This window comes from Phascolarctos cinereus, unplaced genomic scaffold (assembly GCF_003287225.1).
Source record: "Phascolarctos cinereus isolate Bilbo 61053 unplaced genomic scaffold, phaCin_HiC Scaffold_726;HRSCAF=1367, whole genome shotgun sequence".
Taxonomy (NCBI): Eukaryota; Metazoa; Chordata; class Mammalia; order Diprotodontia; family Phascolarctidae; genus Phascolarctos; species Phascolarctos cinereus.
In genome coordinates this window covers 37,342,362-37,357,910 of record NW_027556098.1, presented here as the reverse complement: position 1 = coordinate 37,357,910, position 15,549 = coordinate 37,342,362, and positions in this window count along the sequence as shown.

The following is a 15,549-nucleotide window of genomic DNA, read 5'->3' as shown; positions in this document are numbered from 1 at the left end:
TTATTATTTCTTGATATGGTCATGCTGCTACTCTGAAACTCAGAGGGCTTGAGTGACTTACCAAAAGTCAAGTATTGGAGCTGGCATTCAAATCCAAGTCCTTCTCCTGACTGTAAGTTCAGCATTCTTTCCATTATAGCGCACTGACTCAAGCTACAGGCATGAATTTATATACATCAATGAACAAAAATCATATCTTACAACAATGTAAAAACAGTACCCTAAAAAACAGTAACTTCAAATCTTCTCTCAAACACTTACTATGTGACCCTGGGCAAGTTGACTTAACCTTTATGTGCCTTAGTTTCGACAGCTGTAAAAGGGGGATAATGATAGCACTTTCCTTCCAGTGCTGTTGCAAGGATAAGATGAGATGATATCTGTAAAGTGTTCTGGCACATAGTAGACACTTAAATTCTTGTTTCCTTCTAGTGATTTGTACATTGTAAATGCTTAATAAATGCTTCTGTTCCATTCATCTAAGATTCTTTTCCATCTCCAAAATTTAATGGTCCTATGATTTCTCAAAAATCAACAGTGTTTCTATGTAATGAACACAAATCCAAAGGAAAATAGTTTTAATTACTTAACATATTTACTGATTTCTAATAATAAATGTATTTATTAAAATTATTAAATAATTAATAATAAATAATGATCCAATTGTAAATATATGAAGAGCAATTCCGTGCCAAATAACTACAAAATACATAAAATATTGGGGAGTCAATTTGCCAAAGTACACTCAAGACTTTTCAATTACAAAATATTCATTAAAAAAAACAACTTTAATAGCCCCTATACTGTCCCTTCTGTTGTGAATTAATTTGTAGTTAGGACCCTTCAGGGTTTGTGTTAAACAGTTGCTTCTTAATAATTACCCCTGTAATCTCCAAATATTGCCACCAGGTGGCAGTGGAGATTGCATAGTTGCAGCTGCCCTGAGCTGAGCATTGAAGTAGTGATTTGGTGGTCCAGCTACCATTACAGCTTCTTTTAATTAAAACAACAACACTATAATAAAAAGTTAAATATAAGTGATCATATATAAATAGCAAATTTAATTCCATAAATATTTATTGAGTGCCTCCATGTGCCAAAGACTATGGCCTCTGGGGATACAAAGACAAAGACAAAAACAAACCAGTTCCGGCTTTCAAAGCCACTAGATCATGAACATATATAAGTATATGTAACAACCCCTGGTGAAAGGCTAGCTGGCCACAAAACCGCCTGGGATTGGTAGTTCTTCCCAGTCTGGGAAAAGAAGAAATTAACATGACATCAACCCTTGGCCTAGGCTGAGGCAGAGGTTGTTTTTCATGTGGGAGACTTGGAAGACTCTCGAGAATGAGGAAAGAAAAGGGCTGTGGTCTCATACAGCTGGTCAAGTCAATTGGAGCAGCAGTCAAGTGCCTGACACATCTGCAGTTCCTTTCTATAAGACCATGACAGATAACCTCTGTCTGAATACACAAGCTGGGAAGTTCATGTGACTGGGTATGTTTTACTGAGGTCAGGCTCTCACCCAGGAGGAAGAGCTCAGAGAGAAACAAATGAGCTGAGAGGAAGGGGTAATGGGGGGAAGGGGGAACACTACCCAGCCTCTACCTTACTTCTGTTTGTATTTTTTTAGATGTATTCTGTTGAATACATTTGCTGGATTTAATATTAGTTCTCATAAACACCTGTTGTCAATCTTGTCCTTATGTGGCTAGGCGACCCTTTGCTTATGTCGTGAGGGCACAATGCAGCCATAAAGGAAGAGTGATCTTTCCTAGCTCAGGGCAGGGAGAGAGCTCCACTCTCATCGTCATTAGAGCTGTACTTTCTAAAAGGGAACATAAACATGAGCCATTTCATAACTACACTTACAAGTGCAAAATCATTGTAATTCTTGGATGAATTTTATAAATCTACTTTATCAAGACAAGTCAAGTTTACATATGTATAAAGTATATAAAACTTTATGTGACACAGAGGGATGCTAATCCTATTTAAAAGTAAGGACTAGAGAATCAACCTATGGATCAATCAATAAGTATTTATTGAGTACCTACTTTGTGCTAGGCATTGTATTAGGTATTGGGGATATATGACAAAATTGAAACTTTATTCTTGGCCTCGAGCTCACAATCTAATAAGGGAAATAAAATGTGCATTACAGTCATATACAAAAGAGAAACAAGTCATTTTCAAAGGGAAGGTGCCAGTTGTTGGGAAATTGGGAAAGGCTTCATGTAGATGATAGCACTTTATCTGAGCTTTGAAGGAAATTAGAGATTTTAAGACATAGAAATGAGAAAGGATTAATTATTCTGTGTATCATGGGCACCACCTAACATGGTCTAGTTGCATTGATTTTGTTTGTGTAAGAAGCTTTTCAATTTCATGTAACTAAAATGATCTATTTTATTTTTTGTCATGACCTTTATCTCTTATTTAGATAAACACTCTCCCACTAGCCACATCTGTGAAAGATATCTTATCTCATTTTCTTCTATTTTTTTTTAATGGCATGACAACTAATATTTAGTTCTGGTAAGTGCTAGGACCTTAATGACAAAAAAGGAAAGCCAAAGACCTTTGGCTTAGCTTACTGTGTGGTTATCTAATCAGACCATAGCTCAGCTCCCATCTTATTTAGGGAGACCTCTCCTCTTTGCCTGAATCCCTACTGTGCTTCCTTTAAGATTTATACACAGACATAAATATATACAGTTTCTTTTACTGGATTATTAGAAATGAATAAAAGCAAATAATATCAATGTACCTGGTATATTTCCTCACCTACACAATCTTCTTCAGATCAGGCATCAATCCCACAGGAGCAGGCCAAAAACCTAGAAGTTCAATTCTCCCTAGTCCTTTCCAATAGTGAGCTGGCAAGGACATTTGCTCCCATTTCAAAATTCGTGGAAAAATCCCCATAGTTGACCAATGTCAACATTACTAAGTACTAGCCTTTTGCCTTAATGTAAGAGGAGAGACTTTTAGTACCTGGGTAGTCTTTCCCAAGGGCAGCACTCGAGCAAGACAGCATCTGAAGCTGGTTCCACTCTTGGTCTCCCACTCTCTCAGACACATTTTGTCAATTGTGTCTCTGTTGCTTTCATAATGAAGAGGGTCTCCCCTTATTAAGAATGAATTGCCTGGGTATCATAGTCCTGCTTAGACAGCTGAAAAGGGAGAAGGCCAGGATCCATTAGGAGCAGGCCATTTACTCTTATTTCACCCTCATATTCAAAACTCTTTCTTTGAAAATTTCCCATGCTTCTTGACCATATTGATGCCTAGAGAGGTCTGCATGAGCAGACACGGGTATTACCTCTAATGACAATCAAATAAAAAGTAGAAGTTTCCAAATGTTATTTCTTCTAATAATCACTGGTGTAAATGTATATATAAACATGAAGGTTTGAAAGACGCTTTGCAATCATCTTATATGACCCTCACAACAGCCCTTTGAGGTATTATAAGAATTATTATTTCTATCTCACAGAAATTAAGGCTGAGAGAGATTAAGTGGCTGGCTTGTGGTCACAGAGCAACTAAGTGTCAGTGATGGGATTTGAACCTAGGTTTCCACTGGACTTCAGATACAGGGCTCTTCCTACTACTAATACAGGGTGTTAAAATGAGTCTGTGGATAGACTTCAGGGGGTGTGTGAATTTGCATAGGTGGGGGGAAATTACATACTTATTTTCACTAACTTCTAAATGAAATTCAACATTCTCTTCAATTATGAATTATAAAAATTCTGAGAAAAATATTATTCCATTGGTTCCCCCAAACTGCCAAATAGCGCCCATGACACAAAAAAGATTACCAACCACTGTACATCATACTGCCTTATAGCTTTTCTTTATTGACTCTTAATTGTTTCTAATCTTAACCTGTTCTCTTTTTTAAAAATCTACGCGTAATTTTATTTAAAGCAGATTTTTTTTCTTCTCTTTGTACTTTGTACTTCATATTCTTCTCATTTAGCATCAATCTTTCTCTTTTATATCTGCTTTTTGTTATGTTCCTTAACTTAGGGAATTATTTTAGATTGCTCTGTGATAGTTGTAATGGTGAGATTTACCCCCAAAGATTTTCTGGCTTCCCTTTTGATCCATCAAGGTTCTAGCTCTTATCAAAACTAAATATTAGTTATCATGCCATTAAAAAAAAGTAGAAGAGAATGAAATCTGGTATCTTTCAAAGATGTGGTTACTGGGAAAGTGATTACCTAAATAAGAGATAAAGGTGATTACAAAAAATAAAACATTCATTTTGGTTGCATTAAACTGAAAGACACAAACAAAACAATGCAACTAGGATAAAAGAAGCTGTGAAGTTGGAAAAATCTTATCATCAAATATCTCGAAGGGTCTGATAGCCAAGACATACTATCCCTCCGTGTGTGTATGTGTATATATGTGTATTTGTATATACAATATGTGTGTGTATATGCATTGATTTTATATATATACATATATATACAGAGAGACAGAGACAGGGAGAGGACAGAAACAGACACAAAGACAAAGACAGAGATAGGGAGAATGTCTTAGCCACCAGACCCATAAATATATTTGATAAAATAATATAGAATATAAAATATTATCATACAATATATAAATTATATAATAAAACATAACATTAAATAATATATAAATATATAAAAATAATGTAATGTATGTTATAATGTATGTATAAATAATATGTATATCATGTATGTATTATATATAATATATGGAGAAAGAGAAACAGAGAGAATTAACAGAAAATATAAATAAGAATCATTCTTCAATGGATAAATGGTAACAAAGGATATGATCAGTTTTCAAAAAATTACAAAATATTAACAACCATAAAAAAGATTGCTCCAAATCAAGAATAAGATAAATGTGAAACAAAGCAGTTCCGAGGTATCTCTCATAACCATCAAATTGGCAAAAATGACAAATGGTGGAAATAGTCGACGTTGGGGAGCAGGGTTGCTGAGAAAGGACATGCACACTAATGAATTCCTGGTGAATATGTAATCATTGATTTTGGAGAGTAATTTTGAATAATGTCTAGAAAGTGCCTAAAATGCTCATACCTTTTGACCCAGAGATCACACTGATAGATATTAAGCCAAGGTAGATAAAGACAGAAAGAAAGATTCTATATACATCGAAATAATCATAGCAGTACTTTTGTGGCAGCAAAGAATTGGACACAAAATAGATTATTCTAGGTTGGGGAATAGCTAAACAGCTTGTGGGATATTAATGTAATGAAATATTGATATAGTACAAGGAATGATAAATATGAAGAATTAAGAGAAGCATGGGAAGATTTACATTAAATTTACATGAAAAAGAAAGCAGAATATAGAAAATACAATACACAATATTACAAGAATATAAATTAGAATAGAGGACTTAGTGAGTCAAACTAGCTATTCCTCAAGCAAAATGAGTATGATAATAATTAATAATAGCTAAGATAGATATAATACTATGAGTCAGGCATTGTGCTAAATGTTTTATAATTATTATTTGAAGTGGGCTGTCACTGAAAAATTCAGACATACATATATTATATATATATATATATATATATATAGAGAGAGAGAGAGAGAGAGAGAGAGAGAGAGAGAGAGAGGCAAATTTAAAGTGTGAACTGAAATCAATTCACTGCCTTGTATTTTGACTAATGCCAAGTAATATACTTTTGACAGAGTTAGATGAAAGCATTAACCATTATGAATTTCAGCATCTACTCCTACCAGCCAGGGAAACTAAGGTGGATGCTGATACTCTGTCTCAAAAGCCATATGACATCAAAGTTGTAGTAATACCTAAAGAAAGAGTAATGGAACTGGGTCACAATCAAGTGGAAGTAAAGCTGAAGAATATGGGGTTCTTACCAGATACCATACCAGCAATGTATGTGAATTTAGCTTCATTAAACCAACTTTTTTGCCCCATTTGCTTGTGGGTAACTGGCAGAGACAACAGATGGTAGAAGAAGGAATTGAGAAAGTAATACAAACTAAGGAATAAGGGAAGTGAAACTAAGTGATTCAATTTTATTCCTTATAGAAGGCACCTTACTGTTAAAAAAAAAAGTCACAGAAGTTAGAGCTTAGTAATACAGTGTTGTATCAAATTAATTGGTTGGTTATATGGAACCCCAAAACAGTTATTACTCCCCAGTGTATATCAATCTATGTCCATGAAAGCACTACATGCACATATGGGCCAAGAAAGAATCCTTGTGCTGGTAAGAAACCAATTTTATTGGCCCAAGAGGGCAGCAGATGTTATTTAGGATTGTAAGAATTGTACTCAGTGTGTTTGAAGAAAAGCATTGTCAACTTGTTGCATATTTGCAAAATATTTGTACTAGAAAACCTGTTGAACTTGCATTTTTTCCAGGAATAAATATAAAAACAAATAACATATAAATATATCATCCACATTTTAGTAATGACTGATCATTTGCCAGATATGCCTAGTCATATCCAGCTAGGAAACAGAAAGCTTCATAGTTTTTAGGCAAAATGGAAAAGTATTTTTCAATGCAAGATTTCTTGCCAGGATTCATTCTGACTAAGGTAGAGATTTTGAAAGCAAGCTATCTAAAGAAATGGAAGCTTTGTCAAGTATTTGTAAAAATACTGCAGAAAAAAAAGAATGCATAAAAGAGCCTTCGACAAGGTAAAACATTTATGCTTAAAAAAACTAATAGATAAAGGCATAAAGGAATCTTTCTTATAATATTATAAAAAGTATCTGTTAAAAATAAAAAAGGAAGCATCATATGCAGCAAGGACATGCTAGAAGCTTTCCTAATAAATACAGGAGTAAAGTAAAGATGCCTGCTTTAGTTCTAGAAATAAAATAAGACATCGAGAAGAAATTAAAAGCTTAAAGATAGGCAAAGAAAAGATAAAACTTTCAATTTTCTGATAACTTGATAATTTACTTGTAAAATCTCAAGGAATCAGCAAAAGTACTAAATGAGACAATTGACAGCTTTACCAAAGTTGCAGGCTACAAAAGAAACTTGTTAAAATCAATAGCATTTTTATATAATAATAACAAAATTCAAAAATAAATAATAGGAAGGAAACTCCCATGCCAAATAACTATAAAATTCATAAAATACCTGGGAGGTAATTTATGAAATAATATCCAATACTTCAAAAAATTAAATTATAAAGTGCTTAGTAAAGAAATAAAGAACAATTTAAATAGCTAAAGAAATATTCAGTGCTCATATTTGGATTATGCTATGTAATAAAAATGACAATACTACCAAAATTAATTTGTGGTTTTAATGCAATATCAAAGTACCAAAGGGATATTTTATAGAATTTGATATAATAAAATTTGTTAGAAGAAATAAAATATCCAGAATATCAAGAGAAAATAATGAAAAAAGGTAGGAATGAAGGAGTAATAGTATTTCCAGATCTCAAATTATATTATTAGATAGCAATCATTACTTGGTTTTAATGGCTAAGAAATAAAAAAGTAGATCAATGGTATGGACCAGACAAGGGAGAATCAGTAATAATTGCAGTCAATAGCTCAGTGTTCAATATACCCCAAAACATGAATTATTTAGAAAACAACTTCCTATTTGATAAAACTTACTGGGACAACTAGAAGGCAGTCTAGTAGAAATTAGCCTTAGACTAACATATCATGCCATGTTCTCCAATAAATTCAAAATGGATACAGGACCTGAATATTAGAAATCATACTATGAAGAAAAAGTTGGAAAAGAAGTAGATCTGATACCTTTTGTAGTTATGGGTAGGAGATGTATGATTAACCAAACTAGAGACAGATGCAATCAGAAAAGATATAAATAGATACATGATTACATGAAATTGAAAAGCTTCTGCATAAATAAAATGAATACATTTAGGACTAAGAAGGGAAGAAGATGACAAGGGGGAAAATTGTATCAAATTTCTCAGATAAAGGTTTGGTATCCAAAATATACAGACAGCTAACAAATATATAGGACTAAAAACTACTGCCCAATGGTAAAGTGGTTAAAGTAGGTGCACAGTTATCAAAAGAAGGATTGTAAACCATTAAAACCACATGGAAAAATGCTCCAGACCACTAATAATAGAAAAATGCAAATTAAAACAACCCTGAAATTTTATGTCACATCCAGTAAATTGGCAAAGATGGAAAAATATAGGAAGAGTCACTGTTGGAAATTGTGGGGGAAAAGTATATCTATTTGTTGTTGCTGGAGCTATGAATTAGTACCACCATTTAAAAAATTTGGAATTATGTAAACAAAGTAACTAATATGCCCATACTTTTGCCTTGGAGATTTCACTACTAGGCATTATACTCCAAGAAAGTCACTAAGAAAAAGAAAGTCTTACATGTACCAAAATATTTGTAGGAGCATTTTTGTGGTAGCAAAGAACTGGAAACAAAGTAGATGCCAATCAACTGGGGAATAGCTAAACAAATTGTGGTACATGGACATAATTTAGTATTATTATGCTGTAACAAATAACACATATGATGAATGCAGAGAAGCTTGGAAAGACTTATATGAACTGATGCCAAGTGAAGGAAGCAGAGCCTGGAAAACAATATATGTAATGACTGTGACAATGTAAATTTAAGGAACAACCAAAAACAATTGAAAATTAATATTCCTAAATTATGAAAAAACAAAGACCCCAAAGAAGACTCCTTCCCCTTCTATTTTGCTGAGTGGGGCATCTATGAGTGTGGAACATACTATCCCTCCTTCCCTCCCTCCCTCCATCCATCCATCCATCCATCCATCCATCCATCTGTCTATCTATCGATCTATCTATCTATCTGTATGTATGTATATATACATATACATATACATATACACAAATACAATATACATAAATATATTACATATTACATAATATATATTCAGATTTTTGATGTATTAATCAATTTTGCTGATTTTTCTCTTCCTCTTCCTTTTTCTTAAAAAAAATTGTCATATAAAAGGTGACTTTCTGGGAATGATCATGAGTAGGGGTTGGGGGAGGAGGGAAATTCAAGAAATACAAAAACCAAAAAAAAAGAAATTTTTAAAAAGAAATCTTGAATGACACCTAACTACTCTCAATAATACCCACAACCCAAGTATTTCAATTGAACATTGATTCACGTGATGCACAGGGATGAACATGTTAGGGAGCCTGAACAAAAATTTCAGGGGAGCAAATATGATCTTTTGATACAAGCCCACCAGAAATGATGTCACAGGCTTTACATCAGATTCACTAAAATACTTGAGTATCAATCACACTACCTATTGAGTTTCGCTTTGGAATGTCACAGGATGAAAAGGATGTAGTTATTCATATATATAATATATGTATATATTTATATATATTTACATACATATTCATGTATGTATATATAATTCATATTGCCTTTTGCAATTAAGAGATAAATTACCAACTAACTATGATTTCAGTTCAGAAGATTTCTGACAGAAATAAACAAATATAATGTCTAAATTAATTATCAAGAACTACAGAAAGATGGCAGAGTTTTGCTGGGAAACCTTGGGTTTCTAAGAACCCACAAGTTAATGGATGGAGAGTTATTCTCTGTAAAGTTGTTGAGAAACTAGGCTTCATAGAAATTCTTCCATGGGAGAGTTCATTGGACTCTTTGATGAGCAGAAGGAATTAAAGGGGAAGGGGAAGGAACAAGCATTTATTAAGTGCCTACTGTGTGCCAGTTACTGTGGGGAAAGGGGAATAAGCATTTGTATATTGCCTATGTGCCTAGGACTTCACTTTGCTATACACTTACAAATGTTATCTTACTTGATCCTCACAACAACCCTGGGAGGTAGGAACTATTCTTTCTTTTATTTTATAGCTGATGAAACTGAGGCAGACAGCAGTTCTAGTAACGTGTTCAGGGTCATACAAGTGCTTGAAGTCAAAATTGGACTCAGGTCAACCTGGCTCCAGGTCTAATTCTAGCTGAGAAAATAGCTAAGTGGACTCTGAGAGGAGACTATATAACAGACTCATAACAATAGTGCCTAAGGCAGACAATAGCTCAGAAAATGATACTTTGAATGAGAAAGACACTATATAATTAAACTCAAAAACCATGCCTAGGGCTGAGTAAGACCTCAGTTCAAACAATACACACATACATACATACATACATACATACATACATACATCATACATACTTACATATATACATATATATGTGTGTTCTCTCCCTCTTTCTCTCTTTCTCTTTCTCTACTCTCTCTCTCTTTTTCTCTCCTCTCACTCTCTATGGGGAAATGGCTTCTTCAATTTATGAAATAAATATTATGCAATGAACTGGAATGTGGACTTGGAACTAATAGATTAATGAGACAGATAGTAATAATTAGTTTTAGTAATTTCTGAGGAAATATCACAATATACACTTAATTGCCTTAGAACCTGAGATGAGAGAGTGAATAAAGCAACGAGTCAAATAGCAGGCCTGAAGGATGGGGATGTGATGTGGTTGTCTACTGGCAGATGTACCCAACACCCATACAAGGCTACATGCAAGTTCGATTTCTTTAAAACACCAGTACACAAAAATAGCTGAGAGAAAAAGAGGATGATACACTATCCTCTTTCTTCCACTATATATCTAAACATACCCCAAACATACAAGGCTTTTTATAAATCCTTTATCTCTCTCTTTAAAAAATTGTTTCCTTATCTATGGGAAATAATTACTATCTCCTGAACTGACATTTTGCAAACAATCACTGTTTACTGAGTTATATCTCCCTAGCCAGTTTTCCTTAGCAACTGCTTTCAATTTCAAAGATGATTTTTTTAAAATTACAGAATCCCTTGGACAGGACAGCAAATTGAATTTTAATTATATCTGGTTTCTTCACAATGACCCTCTAATAATACAAAGGCAAGCTTCTCCTGACTTTCTTTAACTTGTTTTTAATGATAATACGAATGTTACAACCTCTGAATATCAGGGGTTAGGTTGCCTCCTCTTGACTTTATATAATTTTCATTTTTCCACAAATTTTCTTTTGATATGAATTTGACAAAAGCAACAAATATGAACATTTCCACGTACAAAGAATAAGGAGGATTTTATATAAAGCTGTAAATTTCTCTTCTTATATATATGTATGTTGTGTTGTATATTGTACTATTTATATATATATAATTATATGTAATATTATACATTATTATTGTATATGTATATTAGTAACAGCAGCAGTATTAAATTTAACATGTAGTATTAACACTGTCCTGTGCTGTACCTCTTTCTGAACTTCATTCTGCTTCCTTCTGTAATTTTTAAAATGTTTAACAAGCTTTTCTTTTTTGTTGTTTTTTAGTGCACCTCTAATACTCTTCTCCCATCCAATAAAAGCTCTCCCTCTTAAGAAATATAGTCAAGCAAAACAAAAAACATATGGTAGCCATGTCTGAAGATTTTATATCTCATTTTCCACCCAGAATCCTTTCTGCCAAGAGAGGGAAGCATGCTTCAATCAGCCTTCTAGAGTTATGATTGGTCATTTCAGTGATCAGGGTTTTTTTAATCTTTCAAAGTCATTTTCCTTTACATTGCTGTTGCTGCTGCTGCTGTTGCTGAGTCATTTCAGTCATGTCTGATTATTTGTGACCTTATTTGGGGTTTTGTTGGCAAAGATACTGGAGTGGTTTGCCGTTCCTTTTTCCACTTCATTTTACAGATGAGGAAACCAAGGCAAACAGGGTGAAGTGACTTGCCCAGGATCACACAGCTGGTAAGTGTCTGAGGCAGAATTTGAAATCAAGAAGATGAGTCTTTCTGACTCCAGAACCTGCAATCTAGCCACTGTGCCACCTAGCTGCCTTTACTGTGCTGTAGCCCTTGTATAAATTGTTCTCCTGGTTCTGTTCACATCACTCTTTATCACTTCATATACGTTCTCTGGTTTCTCTGAATTAATCTCTTTTATCATTTCTTACAGCTCAACAATATTACATTATATTTATAAACCATAATTTATTCAGTAACCCTCAACTGATGTGCACCCACTTGTTTCCAATTCTTTGCTACAACAAAAGGTGCTACTATAAATAATTCTTGTATGTGAGTCCTTTCCCTCTGTCTTTGATCTCTTCAGAGTCTTACATAATTTTCTAAAAAGGTTTTTATAGATGCCATTTATTTTTATATCACAGTCATTTTTTAATATACCCTTCCCCCTCCACTTGCTACAACTAAACCCTTCTTTGTAACCAAGAAAAAAGGTTCAGCAAAACTGATTGACATAGTAAGTGACCACATCTGACATCCAATGCAATATTTGGTACCTGTAGTCCCTCACTTCTGAGTAGAAAGAAAAGCAACGTGTTTTATCATCTGTTAACTGGGACCAAGATTGTTGACACCGAACGTGAACTTAGTCCTGGGCCAAAGCACAAATGCTTGAATAAGGTAGCATGGCATCATTAATTAGGCACTGAACATGAACTCAGAAGATCTGCATTCAAGTCCTAACTCAGACTCACTGGCTATCTGACCCTGGACAAGTCATTCGAGATCTCTATGCCTTATGTACTTCTTTGATAAAGTGAATTGGTTGGACTAGATGGGGAGAGGTGAAGAGTAGAGAAAGGAATAAGCATTTACCTAGCACCTACTATGTACCAGGGATTGTGATAAGTGCTTTACAAATATTATATCATTTGATCCTCACAACAAGCCTGGGAAGTAGATGCCGTTATTATCCCCATTTTCTATTTGAGAAAACTTGGGGTGAGAGAGATTTAGTGACTTGTCCAGGGCCATGCAGCTAGTAAGTGTCTGAATCACGATTTGAACTCAGTTCTTCCTGACTCCAAGTTCAGGGCTCTTACCTACTGTGTTCACTGTGCTACTTAGCTGCCTATGTGGACTCAGTCGTCAACTTGTGAAGTCACGTAAAACATTGCAACATCAGTTTTCCTTCAAACAGAACATATCAAACAAGATGCTTAATTTATGCTACCACCCAAGATTGATGCTTTTTTCCCATAGGGTGTCAATAAACCAAATTAGTCCTATAATGTTTCTATTCATTTTTAAAAGTTCTGTCTTGCTATAAATTGGGGTTGTGTAATTTCGCTGCCTAAAGGACATGTTTTGTGAGATTGAGCCATTGGCAGAGAATTGCTAGGAGAAATTTTAGTTCAGAATTGGAATGTCACTGTTTGAAAATAAGGTATTGATCAAAAGAGAGGGGATGAATTACAGTGCTTCTCAAGAAGAAAGCTAAAATAACTGGGAAAGCAAGACGGAACACATCAGATTTAATCACACTTCTAGCTAGAGTTAGATTTTAATTAGAATTAGCAGATTTAATAGTTATGTTTAGTCACTTGGCCTAGGGATGCTATACAGTGGTTTCTTCCCCTTCTCTTTCGCCTTTAGACACTTAGGAAAACAAATACAGGAACTCAAGACTTGAAAAGGTGGTTGGAAGTTCTGAATGGATGCCTTCTCTTTGATTAGACTGAAGGAGATGAGGGCTCTTGTTACTGTAGTTAGACACATTTAGAACATGTGTCCTTAACCTGGGATAGATTTCAGGGCTGGGAAAAGACATTACATCTTTATCTTCACTATCCTTTGGTTTCCTTTGTAATCTTATGTATTTTGTTTTATGTAGATCTATATGTATTTTATGTAAAACACTATTCTGAGAAGTAGTCCAAGGTGTCCATGACACAAAAAAGGTTAAGAACCCTTGACTTGGAGATGAGTTGTTTAGAGGCACTAAAGTTCTGGAGCAGTTCAAGTATCCTAGAAAGATTTGGATTCCATATTAAGAAAACGTAGTAAGTTAGAAAGAAACATCCTAATTGAAATCCATATATATATTATATATATATATATATATATATATATATATATATATATATATAAAAGTCAAAATTGATGACCAGGTAAGAATTAGTGAGAATAGTACCAAATTGTAGTTGAGTATATATTTTTAAAAGTTTATTCTAAAAGATTTGTTCCTTTTATTATATAATATTTTCTGGGCTTATTTGTCTTATAGAGTTCTAGTTTTATCAATAGGGTCTGAAAGCTACATGGTAATTATCAAGTCCCATGATCACAGGCTGCCAAAACTTCACAAGTGTCCCAGCTGCCAGATAAAACAAGGAAGCACTCAGAGTGGTCAAGGACACAGCTGCATGCTGTTCTTGTGACAGTCATCACTCCACAGACCTTTACTACCATTCTGTGTCCAAAGACCTTATTTCCTGCTTCTCCAAGCCCCCAGATCTACAGGAAGCAGGGGAACACACAGAGAGAAACATAAGGAAAGCTCCTCAGAGAACCATACCTGCTCTACCGCACAGAAGCCACACCTGGTTCCCTTGTCCTTCTTCTTGTCAATATGCTCAGCTCCACAGTCACAGTTGAGGAATCATCAACCCAGAAACCTAAGCTATATTTCTTTTTATGAGCTGCCAGTGGACATACTGAGGGTATGAGAGGCCTCAACCCACCAAACCTATTCTCTGTCCTCACCTCAGAATTCAGTTATAACATCCCTCCTGCTTTTCCAAACCATCACCCCAGCGCTGGCCTCAATTTCTTCCCTTAAAAATCCAGACCATTTAACTACTTGGACCTTACACTGTCCTCCATTCTTAAATCCCTTGTTCCATTGTCCTATCATTATTGAGCCTTAAAAAAAAACCCCAGATTGCTTTGATCATATCCTTTCTCTGCTTCCTCTTTTGGACTTCTGGACTTCAGGATGCCACAAAATATCAGATCCCATCTCAAATTTATGTATTGGACCTCCTCTGGGCTGCCTCACCAGTTCAACGGTCATAGTTTCGCAGTTTGGTTTCCCAACAGCACAACTGCCCTCAGATTCAAACGGTACCCTGTGGTTTTGTACAAATACCTATAGCTCATGAGCCTCTACCAATGGTCTTAACAAGTACTACAGGACCTCAGCGTCTTTGCTTTTTCCATGGAGTGCTCATGCCACTCCCTCTCTTTGCCTGGTGGGTCATTCAGCTGGGCTTCTAGCATCTGTTCTTATCCACAGATCAACTCTCAGTTACCAAGGCTATTCTCTCTTGAGTCCACAGTTGGGTTTCTTCTTTGTTGCCAGATGTCTGACTCCTTGAATCTACTCCCTGCCTTGAAAGCTGATCCTTGCTGTGTTCCTGCCTCCATAGAAGACCAGCTCCAGTGTCTTTGCTGCTTGCTTCAATGTACCTCAAGTTCTCTAGCACTGCTCCCTGCTGGCTGTGGGATTCCCTACTGGTCTAGCAGCAGTTCTACAAAGCACCATGGCCAGGAGGGAGATGGAGAGTAAAGTTCCTTTCTTTCCCACAAGGTGTAAAAGAGAAATTACATTCCAGAGGCTGGGTTTTTCCTCAGTTTATTGCTTCTTCCTGGACTGACAGCAGAGCTAGAAAGCTAGCTTAAGAGCCATCTTAGGGCTTTGTCAGTCTTTGCTGACATAAGGTACACTTTCCCTTTAAGATACATAGG